At 41.3% G+C, this 20,238-nt stretch overlaps 1 protein-coding gene across 3 annotated transcripts in view; it reads right to left on the reverse strand.

The window, feature by feature from the left end:
* LRRC20 (leucine rich repeat containing 20) overlaps positions 1-1,338 on the reverse strand; it is a 68,257-nt gene extending 66,919 nt beyond the window's left edge. For 2 of the 3 annotated variants that reach the window (XM_074232454.1, XM_074232453.1), the window contains exon 1: positions 1,255-1,338. The gene's annotated coding sequence lies outside the window, so the exon portion shown is untranslated. Of the gene's footprint in view, positions 1-27; positions 726-1,254 lie in introns of those variants that run through there. The other variant, XM_074232455.1, reaches the window with a different exon arrangement.
* Between the last annotated feature and the right edge of the window lie 18,900 nt (positions 1,339-20,238).

The following is a 20,238-nucleotide window of genomic DNA, read 5'->3' on the forward strand; positions in this document are numbered from 1 at the left end:
TTATAAATTAAAGTAAATGACGTTTACCAAGTCTGAGTCTCTTTGCTCCTGTCTCAGAGGATGAGGCAGGTGTCCTTTTCCTTACAAAGGGCCCCCCCCACCGGGGCCTTGTCCCCTCCCATCAAGTCACCCGGCTTGCCCCTGGATCATGCCTCCGGCTCCCTGGGTTTCCATCTCTCCTCAGGCAGGGCCTCTTCCCCGCCTTTAAGAGCAAGAAGTCAATGAACTTCACCGCGAGGCGCCCAGAGCCGCCTCCGGGCTTCCTTTCTCACTTTCCTACTTCCCAGTGCAGAGAAGCCCGGCTCTACTGAATCCTGGTGTGATGCGGGCCCTGCCTCTGGGGGCCAGGCCATGAGTTCGAATCCCAGAGCTGACGCGGCCTAGCTGTCCTCGGGCCCAGCCTCGCTTCACCGGGATCTGCCGTCGAGTCGGAGGGTGGGCACAGCTCCCTGAGCCAGGGAGGGCTGGGGCTGGACTTGAACTCGGGGCTTCCCGGCCCCTCCTCCTCCCCTCCAGGAAGGCTCCCGGGGCGCCCTCAGGCCTGGGCCGGAGGGGCGGGGCGCTGAGAATGTTCTAGAACTCCACTTGGAAGATCCTCCTCGGTTAACCCGCCGATTCGGAGCCGGGCTCCGGGGGCCGCCCCAGCCCGGGCCAAGAGGGTCCCGCGCCCACAGACAACGCGGCCCCGGCCCAGCTCCAGCTCCGGCCCCGGCCCCAGCCCCGGTCCAGCCCCGGTCCCGGCCCCGGTCCCGGCCCCGGCCCCAGCCCCAGCCCCGGCCCAGCCCCGGCCCCGGCCGCCTCAGCTCCCCGGGCGGAAGGCCCCCAGGGCTCCATGCCGGAGCCGCCCAGCCCCACGCAGGCCCCGGGCCTCGGCTCCCTGGCGCGTCCTTCGGGCGGCGGAGGCGGGGCAGAGCGCGGCCCGGGCCGGGCGGGCGCAGGCGCGGACGGCTCTGGAGGGGGGGGCTGGCCCCGCCCCTCCCCAGCGCGTGGCCCCTCCCCTCCCCAGCACGTGGCCCCGCCCCTCCCCAGCACGTGGCCCCGCCCCCGAGCGGCGCGCCGGCCCGCAGAGCGGGGGGCGGGGCGGGGCCGGCCGGCGCTCCTCCTCCTCCTCCCGGCCTCCCTCCTCTTCCCCTCCCCCTCCCAGCTCTCCCCGCGCCGTTACGTCACGCGGCGCTTCCCTCTCCTCCCCGCCCCCTCCGCGTGGTTCGGTCTGTTCAGGCCAGGCCGCGGGCAGGGGCCGCCTTCTCCACTTACAGCGAGACCGGCTCCGGCCCCGGCGCAACCGCACTTCGGCTCCCGGCGCCCGCTGCCCCCGCCCCCGGCTGCGGGAGCGGCGGGCGGGCGGGGGAACGGTAAAGGGCACGCGCCCGCCCCGGCCAATCCGCGACCGCGAAAGACTCGGAAGGCCCGCCTTCAGTCCACTAACAGCCAATCGGCGCTCTCCAGCCCCTCGGGCCGGAGGAGAAAGGAATCGAGAGAGAACGGAGAGCGTGCTCCCCCTCCCCGCCCCCTCCGGGGCAGCCTCGAGCGCCCCCTGGCGGAGGGAGGGATGGTGACTATGGAATGATGGATGGATGGGTGGATGGTAGGTAGATGGATGGAAGGGTGGAGAAATGGAAATGGTGACTCTTTGGAATGATAGCTCCACCGATGGGTAAGTAGATGGATAGAGGGGTGGAGGAATGGAGGGAGGGAAGAATGGTGACTACAATGATGGATGGATGGATGAGTACGTGGAGGGATGGAGGAATGGTGACTGTATGAAATGATGGATGCATAACTGCCAGAAGGGAGGGAAGGAGAAAGGGAACGAGAGATAAATAGATTCCTGGGTAGATGAATGGATGACATGTATTATTAAGTGGTTTCTGTGTGTAAAGAACTGTGCAAAGCTGCTCTCAAGGAGCTGATATTCTAAAGGAGGGGACAACCCATATGGATCCATACTATAGGTTTAGCATTGTTATAATGGCCAGCATTTATAGAGCATTTTAAGTTTGGCGAAGCATTTTACATTAGTTATCTCATCTGATTGCAGTGAATATAACCATTTTACAGATGAGGAAACTGAGGTTGGGAGAGGTTAGTTAATATTGGAGTTTAAATTCAGATCTTCTTGACTTCTAGTACTGCTCTCTATCTACTTTGCCACCAAGGATTCAACTAAATAAAGAGCCAAGAGTGTGATTTGTTGGTATTATTCTCTCTGGAGCATCAGGGTTACACTGAACCATTCATTCTCCCTGCAATACCTTATATGAGTTAGACCACTCTAAGTTTTACAGAATGGCCCGGGAGAAGGGAATCCCACACTCTGGGATTCTGCCAAACTGACCTACTTATGATTTCTTTGAATTTTTGCTATTCCTGGATGATATTCCCTCCTCACTGCAACCTCTTCAAATCTGTACCTTCCTTCAAGAGACCATGTTCTGTAAAAGGTCTTTATTTTAATGACTAGTATTCCTCTTTCCCTTAAAAGCATCTTGGATAGAAAGGGATTCAGAGAAACATGGGGAAACTTGTATGAACTGATGTAGAGTGAAGTGAGCAGAACCAGGAGAGGTATGGTAACAGTGATATTGTAAAGACAAACAACTTTGAAAGATTTAAGAACTTTAAACAACAAAGAGAACTGATGATAGCAGAGAGGTGATGGTCTCATGGTGAAAAATAAGACCTACATTTTTTTTAATTTGACCAATGTAAGAAGTTTTTTGATTGACAATGCTTATTTTTTTTTTTTAACAAAGGTTTGTTTTTGCTCCTTTTTTTCAATCCGAATTTGGGGGAAGAGATGGTAAGGAGAGGAAAATAAATGGTTTACATTTTAAAATTATCTTGTATAGCGTTACCTATATATACAGGCCCTTCTGTAAGCCTCTCAAGGCCAAGTAATATTTTTCCTTTATTTCAGTATGTCCCAACCTCTAACATAGGATCATGGTTCAAGAGCTGGAAGAGATTGTACAGGTCATCTGGTAATATGGTACTTTGCACAACTACATGCCAGAGTGGGAAGGAGTCCTATGTGCTGTGTGTGCTGCAGACATACTGGACAGAGAAGGTCAGAGATGAGGGTTCTTTCCCACTGAAAGATTTCCCAAAGCTCAAATAAAATATCTATTTTTTCTTGGATTTCTTGGAGGCCAACATACACCTGAACAAGATTCCCCTCTGCACCATAATTCCCTGTCTACATCAAACCCACTAAGTTCTTTGGTCCTACTGGACACAGAAGCATCTAACTAGAGCTGGAAAAGACTTAGGCACTTCATGGATCTTCCTTATTTTACAGATGGGAAGTCTGAGGTGCTTAGATGTTAAATAGCTTACTTAGCATCACATAGGTAGTAAGTACTAGGTCTAGGATTTGAACCCAGACCCTCTGACTTCAAATTCTAGATGCTTCCCACTGAACCATCTTTAGAATGAAAACAAAACAGGAGACGTTCTCATTTGAGCCTAACCACTGTTCTTCATTTTCATTCTCTTTATCTTCTGACTACTAGTACACTGGAGCTGAAATAGACTCCACATGATCAGACTAGGAATTTTTATACCCGGACAATCTGCAGAAAGTTCTTTTGTAGGATCAGAGCTCTAGTGTTGCAAGGGATTTTGGAAGCCCTTCATTTTTTAGCTATGGAAAAGTAAGCCTAGAGAAGTTTCCCTGACCAAGATCACCCATGCAGGAAGTATCCTGGGTGGAATTTGATGCCTACAAGCCCCATGTTCTTTCTCCTCTACCATAATGCCACCATAGTGTGTTTTGAGCAGGACCATGTCCATGGGAGGGAGATCAATGCTTCTATTTAGACCTGACAAGGAAGAAGAAAAGAGAGAAGAGAATCTCAGCCCACCACTTGGTGGTTTCCTAATTAGTTATTCCTACTAAATGGATGTTCTACACCACTGAAGGACTACAAGTCTTTTCGTGGTTTAAATCTGGTGTCCTGGGCAAAGTCTCAGTTGCCCACCCTCTCATCTCCACCATGAGTCTTTCTGTTCCAGGTCACCTTTATATGGGATTGTGAAGACCAAAGGAAAGGATGCTGGCCCTCCCAAAACTGGGCATTCTCAGAAATCAGATATCTCGGTTCTTCTAGAAGAGAGAATCAATTCAATTCAACAAATGTCTTTTAAGAATACATGCACTAATGGGGCGGCTAGGTGGCGCAGTGGATAGAGCACTGGCCTTGGAGTCAGGAGTACCTGGGTTCAAATCTGAGCTCAGACACTTAATAATGACCTAGCAGTGTGGCCTTGGGCAAGCCACTTAACCCTATTGCCTTGAAAAATCTTAAAAAAAAAAAAAAGACATGCCAGGCACTGTGGGAGACACTAGGAATACACTGCTGGAACTGAAATGATCCCAGTTCACAAGGAAGAAGCCTGGACCAACTCCTCAGCAAGTATCAGTACCCTGGGCCTTTAGCTCTTGGGTCATGAATTTAGACCCAGAAGGGATCTGGGCCATCCAATCCAACCCCCTCGTTTTACTATAGAGGACAGGAGCAGAATGGGCCTCCTTTACAGTAAAGTGCTTAATGATTGTTGTGAGATGGGGGCGGCTAGGTGCCGTAGTGGATAATGCACCGGCCTTGGAGTCAGGAGTACCTGGGTTCAAATCCGGTCTCAGACACTTAATAATTACCTAGCTGTGTGGCCTTGGGCAAGCCACTTAACCCCATTTGCCTTGCAAAAAAAAACCCCTAAAAAAACCCGAAATAATTGTTGTGAGTTCTCTGACATTTTTTGTAAGTTGTTTTTTTTATTCTCTCTCTCCCTTCCCCCATGCAGTGAGAAAGCAAGAAAATCAAAACCTTTACAAATAGTCATGCAAAACCAATTCCTCTACTAGCCATGTTACCAACCACCCTACTGCCACCCCACAGCCCCATCCCCTAAAAGAAGAAAATACCTTTCAAGCTCCACTCTTGAATCCATCAGTTCTCTATCTGGGGGTGGGCAGTATGTTTTATCATGAGACCTTCAGAATTGTGGATGGTCCTGGTGCTCATCGCAGTTACTAAATATTTTAAAGTTGATTATCTTTACACTAATGCTATTGTGTACAGGCTTTCCTGTTTCTGTTCCTTTGACTTTGCATCAATTCAGACAGGTCTTCCCAAGTTTCTCTTCATCATTCTCTATTATTCTTTATATCTGCTAACATCCTTTATATCACTCTCCCTATCCATGTTGTAGGACCACAGATTTCATGCTGCACAGGATCTTCAGAAGCATCTGATCCAACCCCCTCATTTTATAGGAAGCACCTTCCCCAAGTCACACGGATAGTAACATAGCCAGGGTTTGAACCCAGAGTTGAGACTCTTTATGCCCATTGGATGGATCTTCCCATTGTCCTTTGGGGATCTCTAGCTTTACCCCTTTGGAGGTTCTGAGCCAAATGAGAGCAACAGAGGAATATTAATGTTATAAACCTGGGCAATGGGGTTAAGTGGCTTCCCCAAGGTCACACAGCTAGGTAATTATTAAGTATATGAGGTCAAATTTGAACTCAGGTCCTGCTGACTCCAAGGTCAGTGCTCTATCTAATGTGCCACCTAACTGCCCAACACAAGACTACATTACATGCCCTCATGGTGGGGCAGCTAGGTGGTGTAGTGGATAAAGCACCGGCCCTGGAGTTAGGAGTACCTGGGTTCAAATCCAGTCTCAGACACTTAATAATAACCTAGCTGTGTGGCCTTGGACAAGCCACTTAACCCCACTTGCCTTGCAAAAAAGCCCTAAAAACAAAACAAAACAAAACAAAACATGCCCTCATGGAACTGGGAAGTACATGCAATGAATGGAATGCTTGGAACAATATGTAACTGAACCGGCCTGTGAGGGCAGTGGCATCGTCCACTCCACATTCAGATGAGGACTATAACAGGACTTGAGTCCAATTTCCAGAGCCCAAGGCTGGGTGTGTTATAAGGTTAGGTCTTAAAGGCACACCTGTGGCAATTCTATCTCTGGTTCTCTGTGTTTGTTTCTCTCTTGGCTTCTGCCTCTGTCTCTGTCTCTCTTTTCCTTTCTCTCTCTCTCTCTCTCTCTCTCTCTCTCTCTCTCTCTCTCTCTCTCTCTATTTTTCTCTGATTTTCTGTCTCTGTCTCTATTTCCACTTTCTCTGTGTCTCTCTCTAGTTTCTTTCTCTGTGCTCTTGAATGATCTGAACTGGGAGAATGGAACAATTGGTTTGTTGAAAACCAGACTATGATAAAGGTCAAGGGAAGGGAAGAGAAGGAAAATATCAGAAGGAAAAGTTAACCTTAGATAGAACTGGAAATCTAGTGTAAATCTTTAGAGAATTAAGTTTATTGCCCAAAGGGCAGTTATGAGTAAGAGATGGAAATTTTAGAGAGACAAATTTCCCTAAAATCTGAGTTTCCTCAAATGGACCATGCTGCTTTGGAAGGGAGGGGGAGCCCTAGCATAAACTAGGCTAAAGAGACTTAACAGTTTTCACATCATAGGATCATGGAACTCAGATTTCAGAGTATTGAATCCAGGCCTTTAATTTGACAGATAATAATAATAATAATAGGCATTTATAGTGTTTTAAGGATTGCAAGGCATGTTACATAAGTTAACAGTCTATTTTACTACCTCTGTGAGGTAGATACCATTATTATCCCCCTTTTAGAGATTTAGGAAACACAAAGACTGCCCAGGGTCATAGGTAGAAAAATGTTTGGGCAGGATTTTAACCTAGGTCTTTCTGGCTCTAAGCTCAGTTCCCTTCCCACTGTACCATGTTTCCCCCTGTCTAATCCTCTCATTTTACAGTTAAGAAAACAGAAACCTAGGAAGTAGAAATGGTTTGCCCAAAGATACAACCCCAAGTTGGATGGATACCCACTCCTCAGATTTCAAATACAGAATCTTTTGCTTTCTTATAAATTTCTGTCCCAGTAATCTACAGCTAATTTTCCACTGCAAAAAAAAGTGAGCTTTTTTTTTATGGCCTCTCCCTACCATCAGAGGCCTTCAATAACTGAAAAGCTCCCCAATGGCCTATCAACTCACCATCTATTTGCACTTGAAGTCACTTGACTTCAAAGAGGATGCGAGCTTGGCTCTTCCTCCTCATCCCTCCCTTTTCCCTTCTTCCATCTTAGAATGAATAATGCATTATTCTGACAATCTCAAGAGAAAATCATTGGGGACCTTATCTCCAGAAGCCTTTCTGGGAGTTCCCAAGGAAACCATAGCATTGAGGAGAAAGCACCAGATTTAGAGTTAGGACACAAGGTCAGACTCTATCTTTACCACTTCAGTAGTTGTATGACTCAGAGTAAGCCATAAACACTCTCCATGTTCAAATTCAATCAAGAAGTATTTTGTTGATCATCTTTGCTTGACACTGTTCTATTTGAGGAAGCTACAAAGATGAAAACCCAAGCCATTCTCTGCCCTCAAGGAGCTTATGTTCTACCAAGGAGATACAGGTTTATAGATTGATGGACATGTAGGATAAATACATGTAGCCTATATACTGGATCCCAACTCCTACATGCACAGATAAGACAGCCTGGCCTCCAGAGTAAGACTGACTACATCTCTCCCTGAAGATTGTAGGATGACCTTTGAGGGGTTGAGAGTTTTTAAATTGATATTTTATTTTTCCAAATATGTTTTGAAAGATTTTCACCATTCATCCCTATGCATGTGCATAATTTTAAGTAACATAATTTCCTTCTACCCTCCCTTCTCACTGTTATACATCCCCATTTGTGTTTAAAATATTTACAGATTAGTCATTTTCTGTATGAGGAATTAGGATTAAGGGAAAAGAAAGAAAACCATGAAATAGGAAAAAAATACGAGAAATTTTTAAAAAGTGAATGTAGTGTTCATTCAGATTCTATCGGGTTTTTTGGTTTTTTTTTTCCTTCCTCTGGATTGGATAGCATTGTCCATAACACATCTTCCAGGGTTGTCCTAGCTCTTTGAACTGAGAGGAGCTGCCTCCATCAAGCTTGATCAATTCATAATTTTGTTGTGTACAATGTTCTTTCAGTTCTGGAGATTTAAAAAAAAACAAATTATTTCCAAATATTTTCAGTTCCAAATTATTTTTTTATTCTTCCCCATCCTTGAAAAGTCAAGGTAAAATACCCATTATAAATGTGTTGTTAGTTATGAAAAACAATTTTCTCAGGGCAGTTAGGTGGCACAGTGGATAGAGCACCGGCCCTGGAGTCAGGAGTACCTGAGTTCAAATCCGGCCTCAGACACTTAATAATTACCTAGCTGTGTGGCCTTGGGCAAGCCACTTAACCCCATTGCCTTAAATAAAAAAAAACAAATTTCTCCATTAGCCATGGACAAAATAAAAACAAAAACAAACAAGAAAGAAGAAAAGCATTCTTCACTTTGCTGAGTCAATCAGTTTTCTATGTGGAGGTAGATAGCATGTTTCATTATGAGTCTTCTGGAATTATGGTGGGTCATTGTCTTGATCAAAGTGCTTAAGTTGTTTATCCTTACAATTTTTTGTACTGAATATTATCTTCATCAATTTATTCAAGTTTTGCAAGGTTTCTCAGAAGTCATCATTTTAAAAATAAATTTAAATTTATTTATTATTCCAAATATATGTGAAGATAATTTTCAACTTTCATTTTTTATAAGATTTTGAGTTCCACATTTTTCTTCCACCCTCCTTTCTCTCCCCTCTCCCCTTGACAGAGAGTAATCTGATATAGATTAAATATGTATAACTATGTTAAATATATTTCCATAATAGTCATGATATGAAAGACTAATAAGAACAAAAGGGAACCAAAAAAATTAGAGGGTAAAAAAGCCCTGTGAAACTTAAAACAAAACTTTCTCTCTCTGGATGCGGATGATATTATCTATTACAAGAACTGTAGAATTGTCTTTGATTATTGATCTGCCTAGAGGAGCTAAGTTCATTATATTTGATCATCACACAATGCTGCTGTTAATGTGTTCAAAGGTTTTGCTCATTTCACTCAGCATCAGTTCATGTAAGTCTTTCCAGGTTTTTCTGAAGTCTATCCATTCATCATTTCTTATAGCATAATAATATTCCATAACATTCATAAACCACAAATTGTTTAGCTAATCCCCAATTGTTGGATACCCTTTTAGTTTCCAAATTTTTGTCACTGGGAAAAGAGCTGCTAAAAATAGTTTTGTACATTTGGATCCTTTTTCTCTTTATTTTATGTCTTTGAAGTATAGACCACAATGGTTAGATTAGATCATGGCTCTACCAAGAATGTATTAGTGCCTATTTTACCTATTTTCCCATGTTCTTTCAGCATTTGTCATTTTCTTTTTTTTGTCATCTTAGTCAATCTGATGGATAGGAGTTGGTATCTCTGAGTTGTTTTAATTTGCATTTCTCTAATTATTAGTGATTAAGAGCATTTTTTCATATAACAACTGATAACCTTGATTTCTTCCTCTGAAAACTCCCTATTCATATTCTTTGACCAATTACCAATTGGGGAATAATTCTTATTCTTGAAATTTTGACTCAATTTCCTATTTATCTTAGAGATGAGACCTTTATTAGAGAAACCTGCCACTAAGATTCTTGCATGCTCGCCTCCACTCCCAGTTTCTTGCTTTTTGCTTTTATTTTAACTGCATTGGTTTAGTTTTAGCAAAAACATTTTAATTGTTTGTAATCAAAATTATTCATTTTTACTTCCTGCAAACCTCTCCATCTCTTGATTAGTCATGAACTCTTCTTCCATTTATAATTTCTTTCACGCTCTGCTAATTTGTTTATGATAGTACTCTTTCCATCTAAATGATATACTCATTTTGAACTTATCTTGATATATAGGATGAATGTTGGTGTATGCCTATTTTCTACCAGATTGCTTTCTAGTTACCCAACAGTTTTTGTCAAACAGTGAGTTCTTGACCCAATACCTTGAATCTTCAGGGTTATCCAATAATAGGTTACTGTCATCACTTGCTTCTACATATTGTGTATCTAGTCAGTTCCCCGAATCAATTATTCTATTTCTTAGCCAGTACCAAACTGTTTTGATGATTACTATTTTGTAGTATAGTTTGATATCTGGTATTTTCTTTTACTTTTTTAAAATTGATTGCCTTTATATTCTTGATCTTTTGTTCTTTCAGATAAATTTTGTCATTATTTTTTCTAGTTCTGTAACATAATTTGGTAGTTTTATTGGCACATTACTGAATAAGTAAATTAATTTTGGTAGTATTGTTATTCTTATTATATTGGCTTGGTCTTCCTATATATAATTAACATTTGCCTAATTGTTTGGATCCATCTTTATTTCTATGAAGAATTTTTGCAGTTGTGTTCATAAAGTTCCTGTGTATATCTTGGTAGCTAGACTCCCCAATTTTTTAAAATGTCTGCAGTGGTTTTAAGTGGAATTTCTCTTTCTCTTTGGAATTGTCGGTAATATACAAAAATGAGTATTATTTATATGGGTTTTTTATGTCTTGCAACTTTGATGAAGTTTTAATTATTTCATTTAGTTTTTTTTAGCTGACTAAAATTCTTCAAGTACTGATTCTAAGATGATTTTGTACTGATTCTAAGATGATTTTCTTAGATGTTGTCTTTATGATAGTTCATCACATCATCTTCAAAAAGTGATAGTTTTGTTTCTTCTTTGCCTATTCTAATTCCTTCCATTTCTTTTTCTTGTCTTATTGCTATGCCTAGCATTTCTAATACAATATTAAACAATAGTGGTGATAATGGACATCCTTGCTTCACCAACCCTGCTCTTACTGGAAAGGCTTCCAGTTTAATCCCCATAGCATTTCTCCAGTATCCCCATTAGTGAGATAGTGCTCTCACGGTTTAGATAGATACTTCTTATTTTCAGAAAATTCCATTTATTCCTGTGCTTTTTAGTGGGTTTTTAAAAACATGAATGGTTATAATGTTTTGTTAAAAGCCTTTTCTGAATCTGTCTTATTTAATTATTTATATGATGCTCTTTCTGTTCTAGAAATTGTTCTATGTACTTTGCAATCATTATCTCATTTGGTGCTTACAGCACCCATATTAAATGAATGAACAGGATCCCACAGCTAGTAAACAAGTCTGGATTTGAATTTAGGTCCTCCTAATCCCAGCCCAGGACTCTATCCACCACACGACCAAACTGTTAAGGGAATCATTGGAAAGAGATCCTGGACATAGAGCTGGTCAGGACCTCAGAGGTCATTTAGTCCAAATCCCAATTATTTTACAGAAGAGACTGGATATCACAAATTGAGGCAGCTAAGTAGTCTAAAAGATTTTAGGTATAAAAGTCCATCAGGAAGACTTGACCAGGAAGACCACAAACCCATCCTGTCACTTAGCCTTCAGTTTCCTCATCTATGCCTCAGTTTCCTCATCTATGAAATGGAAATAATAATAGCCCCCATCACATAAAGCTGTTGCAAGGACCAGTAAGATGAAAGATGTAAAGATCCACATAAATGTTGGCCATCACTTTTCTCCCTGAGGAGATAGGGTGGTTTTTCCAAGCTCACATGGGCATAGATCAGAAGCAGGATGGAAGTGAATGGTCTGCCAGGGTTTTCTTTGGCAGCCTTGGGTTCCCTCCAAGAGGGGGCAAGGTTGCTGCCCAAGGATTCTTGGCAGATGCCTGCTCTTGGGGCTAGTCCACTGTACATGGTGTGCTCTGCCTTTGGGCACAGACTGGCATGGGGTGTGGCCCATCTGCCACTCTTATGATGACAGGATGTTTCTTTTTGCAAAGGGCTTTGCTCCAGTCTTGGAAAAAGTTCAGCTGAAGTGTTCTCTCCCTCCCCTCTAGCAATGTTAGCATTTGGGGTGGGGAGTGGGGGGGGGGGGAGTCAGAGGAAGAGGAGGGGAGAAGCTCCTTCTGGACTCCCAATTGCCCTGGCACTGCCCAGGCTAGGGAGCTTACCCCCCCCCCCTGGACTCCAGTTCCCAGGCCATTTTCCCCAGCTGCTCCTCTGGGTCCTTCTGGGTCATTTCCATTATCCTCACCTCTGCTTGGCCTTTGCAGTGATTCAGTAGTTAATCCTCAAAGCTCCCTTGGGTGTGTCTATATTGATGCATGGGCAACTCCCTTTCTGCCTGAGTACAAACTGTACCATCACCATCATCACCACAATAATAATCATAATCATAATAATAAAGATGAGGAAAAACACGATAACAATGATAACGATAAATGCTGGTCCATCAAGGATTGCCATCAGTGTCTATCACCACATCTCCACACCTTAGTAGACAGTTTTATGAGGTGTTGTAGCCAAAAACAACTCCTGCTCCGGTGGCCAGGATGCTGGGGGTGGATCAGCCTCTGCCCTCGATGGGGCAGGTCCCTCTATGAAGTGAACCAGCCACTGACTGGCCCATCCTCAAGTGTTGAAGGACCCGATGGAACTTGTACTCAGTAAGTCAATAAGCATCTATCAAATTCTACTAATGCATCAGACCCCGGGGGTTAAGGGGTGCAGGGGACCCCGAGAATGGCAAAGACAGTCTCTGCTCCAGAGGAGTTCACAATTTATTGGAGGAGACAACCCCACCTGCAGACAATACGATCCAAGCAAGGATTAATTGGAAATAACCATTGAGGGAAGACTGGCATTAGAGGGATCAGCAAATACCTCTTGTTGAAGGTGGGATTGAGGATCCATATTACATAGTGGGGGAAAATCCCAGCTCTGAAACTGGAGGATCTGGGTTCAAATGCTTGTCCCCTTGTTCCTATCTGAGCCTCTCTTTCCTCTTCTGGGAAATGAGGGGATTGGACTAAATAGATGATCCTCTCTAAGCCTGTGGGGTCCAAGATGACTCTAAGAGAACAGAACACTACTAACTCCCATATTTGTAGCTCATTAGTATTGTCCAAAGCATTTTCCTTGCCACAGTCATGGAATTGTAGAATTAGTGTAACTATTTCCACTTTACAGATGAGGAAACTGGTCCTTAGAGAGATGGAGTGACTCCCTTAGAGTTAAGTGTCGGAGCAAAGACTTCAATTCAGGCCTTCTGACCCCAAGTCCCCTACCCTCACAATAATTATAATAATTAACACCTTCCATCTTTATAATAATTTTAGATTCACTGCTATTATCTTATTTGCTCTCCACCACAATCTAGTTTCTTGTGTAAGAAGCATCTCTTTCCAATTGGATTGAAAGCTCCTTGAGGGTAGGTGTCCCAACCATGTCTGCATCCCCACTTTGAGTGCATCCTACTGTTGTATAGGATCAACGATTTAAAAGATTTAAAGGAATTCTGAGGAATTCCTCACAATTTGTAGATAAAAAAGCTGTAATCTGTGTCAGCTCACACATGAGTACAGTCGGGGGTGGGATTCAAATAAATTAACAACCAGTTCTCTGCCCTAATGATGATTTTAAGTATTCAAAAAATGTACTGAAAAGTAGTTTTGTTTTTCATGCATTTAATACTCAAATAAGAACAAAAAAGAGGTACACAAAACTAGATTATTTTATTTTACAGCAAGGAAATGTATCTCTTTTTGGCTGTACACATTTATTTATTCATAATTGTTATTTTACTTTTCAAAATACATGTTATGAAAGATTTTTCAGTGTCTTATCCATATGCATATGTATATTTTGAAGTTACATAATTTCCTTCCACCCTCCCTTCCCAACCCCCTCCCGTCAGCAGTGAACGGTCAGGTGAATATTGTAATATACATTTGTATTTAAACATGTTACAAATTAGTCATTTTTGGTATGAGGAATTAGGATAAAGGGAAAGACATACATAAGAGATAATTTTTAAAAAAGTGAATGTAGTGTTCATCAGATTCTGAAAGGTTTTTTGTTTGTTGTTTTGTTTTGTTTTGATTTTCTTCCTCTGGATGGGGATAGCATTGTCCATAACTGGTCTCCCAGGCTTATCTTAGCTTTCTGAACTGCTGAGAGGAGCTGCTTCCATTAAGGATGATCATCTCACAATGTTGTTGCTAATGTATACATTGTTCTCTTGGTTCTGCTCCCATCACTCTGCATCAGATCCTATAATTCATTCCATGCTTCTCTAGTCTGACCATTTATAATTTCCTTTAAACAATAATATTCCATAGTATTCATGTACCATAACTTGTTCAGCCATTCCTCAATTGATGGGTATCCCCTCAATTTCCAATTCTTTGCCACCACAAACAGAGCTGTTATGAATATTTTGGAACATGAGGGATTTTCCCCATTTTTTATGATTTCTTCTGGATATTAGTCTAAAATTGGAATTGCTGGGTCAAAGGGTATGATTTATTGCTCTTTGGGCAGAGTTTTATATTGCTCTCTGGAATGGTTGGATCACATCACAATTCCAGCAATAATAAATTAAAGTCCCAATCCTCCCACAACCTCTCCAACATTGATCATTTTCTCTTTTGGTCATCTTAACCAGTCTGATAGTTGTTTTTTGGGTTTTTTTTTTTTTTTAGGTTTTTTTGCAAGGCAAGTGGGGTTAAGTGGCTTGCCCAAGGTAATTATTAAGTGTCTGAGACTGGATTTGAACCCAGGTACTCCTGACTCCAAGGCCAGTGCTTTATCCACTATGCCACCTAGCCACCCTGATAGTTATTTTAATTAAGCAAATGTGTCCTTATGGAGAGAAAGCAGCCATGTGAGTACAGTTGGAACATATGCTGAACCCAAACTCATTCTACCTATTCTAAACCTTTTTTTTTCCCTTCTACTTCCATGGATTCTGAAATGGGTAATAAAATAAACTTTGAAATCTATATTTCCTTTGGTTCATTGTTTCCCAGCTTCCTATTGGTTTCACCAGTTAGGGAACACCAGCACACTTGTAGTATCTCAGGGGAATGTTGGGTATAGCACAAAGTAGAAACAAATGACAGTTTGTCACCCCCTGGTTGTTTGATACTTTTTCTCTTTACATTATTTGTTTGTTTACTAAAGTAAGAAAAACAAAGGAATTAAAATGTATTTCATCAAAGGTATAATGTGTTTTAAGAGATTAATAAAATAAATATTACTAGCACAGTTCCATCAATTTTTTTTCCACCTATGGATGAAATGAACATTACTACAGGAACTTAGAAAATGCTTTTGCACAGATGAAGTTTATAAAAGAATAAGGAATGCAAATTTGTGATTTCCACATTGGGCAGCTGCCCAGGCACCCACCTTAGAGAGAACCCTGATCACAAGTGCCATTTTAACAACTGGTTCACCAAACTCAACATAAGATTAGGTATCGGTTCTGCAGAACATGTGTGAATAAGCTGAATCCCACCACTGAGAATAGAGATAGGGACAGAATTTGAACTGAGATTCTTTGAATCCAGATCCTGAGCTCTGTTCACAGATGACCTATATAAAAGGTGCTCAAAACCCAAGTCAAGGCACAATGCACAAACAAAATAAGTAAAAAATTATTTTTTAAAAGAAAAAACACAATATAAAGTCCTTTCTGATCCCTCTAAACCCCAAGTTTTGCAATCTCTCCCTCCTGAAATCTCTTTAAATGACTGAGTCTTTTGAATTTGTACTCATCCGTGTACCTGTTGTTTCTGCCCTGCCCAAGTTGAATTGAAGCTGATATGGTTAGAATTATTACAGAAGTCTAGACACAGAGATGAATGACTTCAGTTCTCCAAAGCATCACATTTCAGTCAATTTGGAAGTTTTCTTCATTAGTTTATATTCTAAAGTGTAAATTTTCTTCTTTGCACCAACCATTCATTGTTCCCAATTCTGCCCTTTGGAGCCAAGAAGACCAAAGCTTATCCCTCTATTAAAAAGTTAATTTTTATTTTCAGTACCAAGTTCTCTTCTTTCCTCTACTCTCTATACTTATTGAAAAGGTAAGAAATATAATTATGTATAATTATAAAGTTCCCATATTTATACAACTAATTTCTCTTTTAGGTAACAGTTTTTCAAATACTTGAAGAAACTTAATTTATAACTCCTAATCCTTCTCTAAACCAGATCAAATATCTCCAGTCCCTTCCAAAGTGAGGGAGAGGATAATCAGAATACATACAGACACACACACACACACACACACACACACACACAACTCATTTCAACTGAATAATCACAATGATGAATTGGATAAAAGAATAAGGAATGAGAAGATGAAGTATTAATGTGTTAACAAGGTGTTCACACTGTTGTTCCTTTCTGTTGTACGAACATCTTTCTGACTCAGTCTAGAGGGAACAGCAATGATTTGCTCTACTCCAGAATGGAGAACTTTAAGATTTGATGTTCAGTTGTTCAGTCACATCCAACTCTTTTTGACTCCATGGACCATAGTACCTTCTTGTTATCCATGGGGGTTTTTCTGAACATAGATCTTGGAGTGGTTTTTGGTGTGTAGGAAGAGTCAGAGAAGGGAGGCAATAGTCTATCTTAGTCTCCATCCTGTCAAGTTATTGTGGAGTCTGTGTTTGATTCTGGGCACCTCATATGAAGAGAGACATGAAAAAAGAATGTTGAAGAGTCTGGAGATGAGAAAATAGGAGGATCCTTTGAAGGAATGAGGGCTCCTTCAAATGAAGACGAGACTTAAGGATCTCAGGACTTTGCCTTCATTATTCCTTTAATTACTGTCACCTGGAAGAGGGCTTAGACTCATTTTGCTTAATCCAAGATGGTGGAACCGGGAGAACAGATAGAAATCACAAAGGGGAGATTTAGGCTCCATCTCCTAACCTTTGGAGTTGTTCCAAAGTGGATTGTTCTGCCTTGGAAGACCATAATTGCTCTATTATTGGATGATGGCTGAATATTTGTCTGGGTTACATAAAAGGGATATCTGCTTTCCATGCTGGTTCAATTAGTTCCCATTTGAGGTCCCTGCCAGGTTTGAGATTCTGTGATACTTAAGACTCAGAGGGGTTTAGTGATTTGTTCACAGTCATATAACATATGTCTTGAACAAAATTCAAACCCAAATCACCCAGTTTGGACCTCTTTTCCTTATACCCGCTGCCCTCCTTACTTTGCCATTTATATACATTCTAAAATGCTCAGAGAACAAAGACCTCTCTTTGCTTCAGCTTTTTCACGCCCAAGTCTGACCTTCTATGGTTTGGCTTTCTGGAATGGGACTAGTCCACATTAACCCCTCCCTTCTCTAACTTCTATGGTGATTATTATCTCTACCTTATCAAAAACATGGCCATCCCATACTGCTTTCAGTGGTTCAGATACCAATCTATCTATGCTTTATTATCCCACGAAACTCTTGAGAAATTTCCTCAGTGTCCAGTCAAGGGTGATGGGGGGGTATTTGCCCAGCTCCTATCAGTGAGTACATACTAATAATATTAGCTAGTATTTCTATAGCACATTAAATTATACAAAACACTTTAAAATATTATTTCATTTGATTCCCAAAGGAGTGAGGATATATACTTGGTAGATAGGTGATCATTACTCTCATTTTCCAGAGAAGGAAACTAAGGCAGACAGAGGTTAAATGACTTTCCCAGAGTCATACATGCAAGAAATATCTCAAGGTGGATTTGAACTCAGATCTTTCTGACTTCAGATTCAGTCCTCTATCTTCTATGACACCTAGCAGGGTCTACCAGGAGATTGTACAGGTTGGCCACCTACTATCTTTAACTTGATACATGTACTCACTCACCTCCCTTTCTAGCTCTTTGATGATATCTTTCATGCCCACATCATTACCCTTCATTATATACTGTTCTGATCTCTAATTATCCACACTGCACAATTTAGCATTTTGGCTTATCAGTACATAATGCTGATCTAATTGTTTTTCATGTACACTAGTGAAACTGTAAGCTCTCTCTGGGGGAGGGTTCATGGTTGTCCTGACCTTCATAATGCCAGGCCCAAGGTGGGCACTAAATATTTTTAGATGATCTAATTCTGATCTTGGGTAAATTACACCCATTCTTTGTGGCTCAGTTTTCTCTTCTGTAAATGAAGGAATTGTGTGAAATAATTTAAGGATGAATAGGTGCCTTCCAGCTCTTGCTGTCTAGGGGACTGCCATGAGGAAGCATTCTATGTTCTCAAAACTCTTCCAGCTCTGAAATTTCTTGTTATAAAGGACCCATCCTGAGAAGCAGCATAGAAAATAATAGGAATGCTCAGAAGCTTAGGGAGACCTGGGCTTGTCTCCCTCTTGTGCTTCATACTGGTTGTGTGATCCTGGCCAAGTCATTTAATATCCCAGCGTGTTTCTCAACTCTTTCAGGGAGTCCTAGACAACAGAACAATTTTCATAACAATACTGACATTTTAATTTTTTAATATAGTAAACAGACAACTATAACCCCTATAAACAAAAGAGCTTTGAGAAACTCCCAGTAATTTTAAAAGTTTCTGAAACTCACAAGTTTCTCTAAACACACACACAGGAGGGTTGTCTTCTCTAAGAACTTAAACACTCAGAGGCAGGGACTGCTTCATTTCTCTCAACCTCATGGTGTCTAGGCTGTTCCCTAGGACAGTAAAAAAAGATATGTTATTGGAAATTCTAGATTATCTGTGGATAAGCTAGAAGCCTTTCTAATAAGATTAGAGGTGAAGCAAGGATGCCATTACTGTTGTTATTCAATAGCAATGAGACAAGAAAAAGAAACTGAAGGAAAATAAGGAAACAAAACTGTCACGTTTTGCAAATGATATAGTGGTTTAATTAGAGAATCTAAAAGAATCAACTAAAAAACTGGTTGAAACAACTTTAACAAAATAGCAGGATGTAAAATAAACAGCATTTCTATAAATTATGTTATATGAACTCAATTACAAAGTGCTTTTTACACAAATACAGATCTAAACAATTGGAGAAATATTTGTTGTTCATGGGTAGGCCAAGCCAATATAATAAAAACAATAATGCAACCAAATCAATTTATTTATTTAGTACCATATCATCAAGCTACTAAGAAATTTTCTTTATAGATTTGGAATAAATAATAACAAAATTTATTTGGAGGAAAAAAGACCAAGAATATCAAGGGAATCAATGAAAGAAAATGTGAAAGAAGAGATTACTAACAATATAAATCTCTGCATTGCAAAGTGGTAATTACCAATCCAGTTTGGTATTGGGCAAGAAATAGAGTTTGTAATTAAAGGATTAGATTTACAATATATAGAATAACCATTCCAACATGGTGGTTGATAACCCTAATTATTGGGGCAAGAATTCACTATTAGACAAAAGCTGCTGGGAAAACTGGGAAAGCAGTTTGGCAGAAACTAGGTAGAAATCAACATCTCTCTCCAAATGTTGGGATAAGCTCAAAATGGGTACATGACATAAAGCATGGTCTCATAAGCAAATTTGAGAAACACAGAGAAAAATTAACTTAAATTTTTGGATAAAGGAAGAGTTTATGATTGGAGATAAAAAAATCATGCTGATTTCATAAATTACAAAGGTTTTGTGGAAACAAACCAATGTGGCCAAAATTAGAAGACAAGCAGGAAACTAAGGAGGGTGATTTATAGCAAATACTTCCATAAAAGTCTAATTTCTCAAAAATATAGGGAAGGGGGTCAAATTTTGAAGAATAAGAGCCACTTCCCAGTTGATGAATAGTAAATGGCTATAAATAAGCAGTTTTCAGAAGAAATCAAAGCTAAGAAAAAAGCTCCAAGTCTTTAATGATTAGAGAAATGAGCATTAAAACAGCTCACACTTATCAGAAATGATAAATGCTAGAGGGGATGTGGAAGAATTGAGACACTAATTGTTTGGTGGAGTCATGATCTGGCCTGGAGGCCTTTAAAAGCGTGCATGCTCTTTGATCGGGATGGTCACTATTAGTTGTGTATCCCAGAGAAAGTATAGGAAAAAAGGGAAAGGATCATTATGCATGGAATAAGGAAACAAACCCATGTATGCCAAGGTGACTTGCCCGGTGTCAGACAACTAGGAAGTGTCCTGGGTCAGATGGGAACTCCAAGCCGCCTGGCTCCAGCCCCGGGCCTCCCGACGACCCTGGCAGCTAGGTGGCACGGTACCTGGGGCATTGGCACTGGAGTCGGGAGGATCGGAGGGCGCCTCCAGCAACACACTTGGCATGAGTAAGTGTGCGCCCTTGCTTGCCCACAGCCGGGGCGCCGGCACGGACGACCCTGGAGGAGAAAGTGAGGCTGGTTCGGGCCCCGTTCGGGTGCTGGTCACGGCCTGACCTCCCGCACGGCGGTGTCGGGAAGGGAAGGTGGGCATCCTTATTAGTATTG

Source organism: Macrotis lagotis, chromosome 4 (genome assembly GCF_037893015.1).
Source record: "Macrotis lagotis isolate mMagLag1 chromosome 4, bilby.v1.9.chrom.fasta, whole genome shotgun sequence".
NCBI classification, from domain to species: Eukaryota; Metazoa; Chordata; class Mammalia; order Peramelemorphia; family Peramelidae; genus Macrotis; species Macrotis lagotis.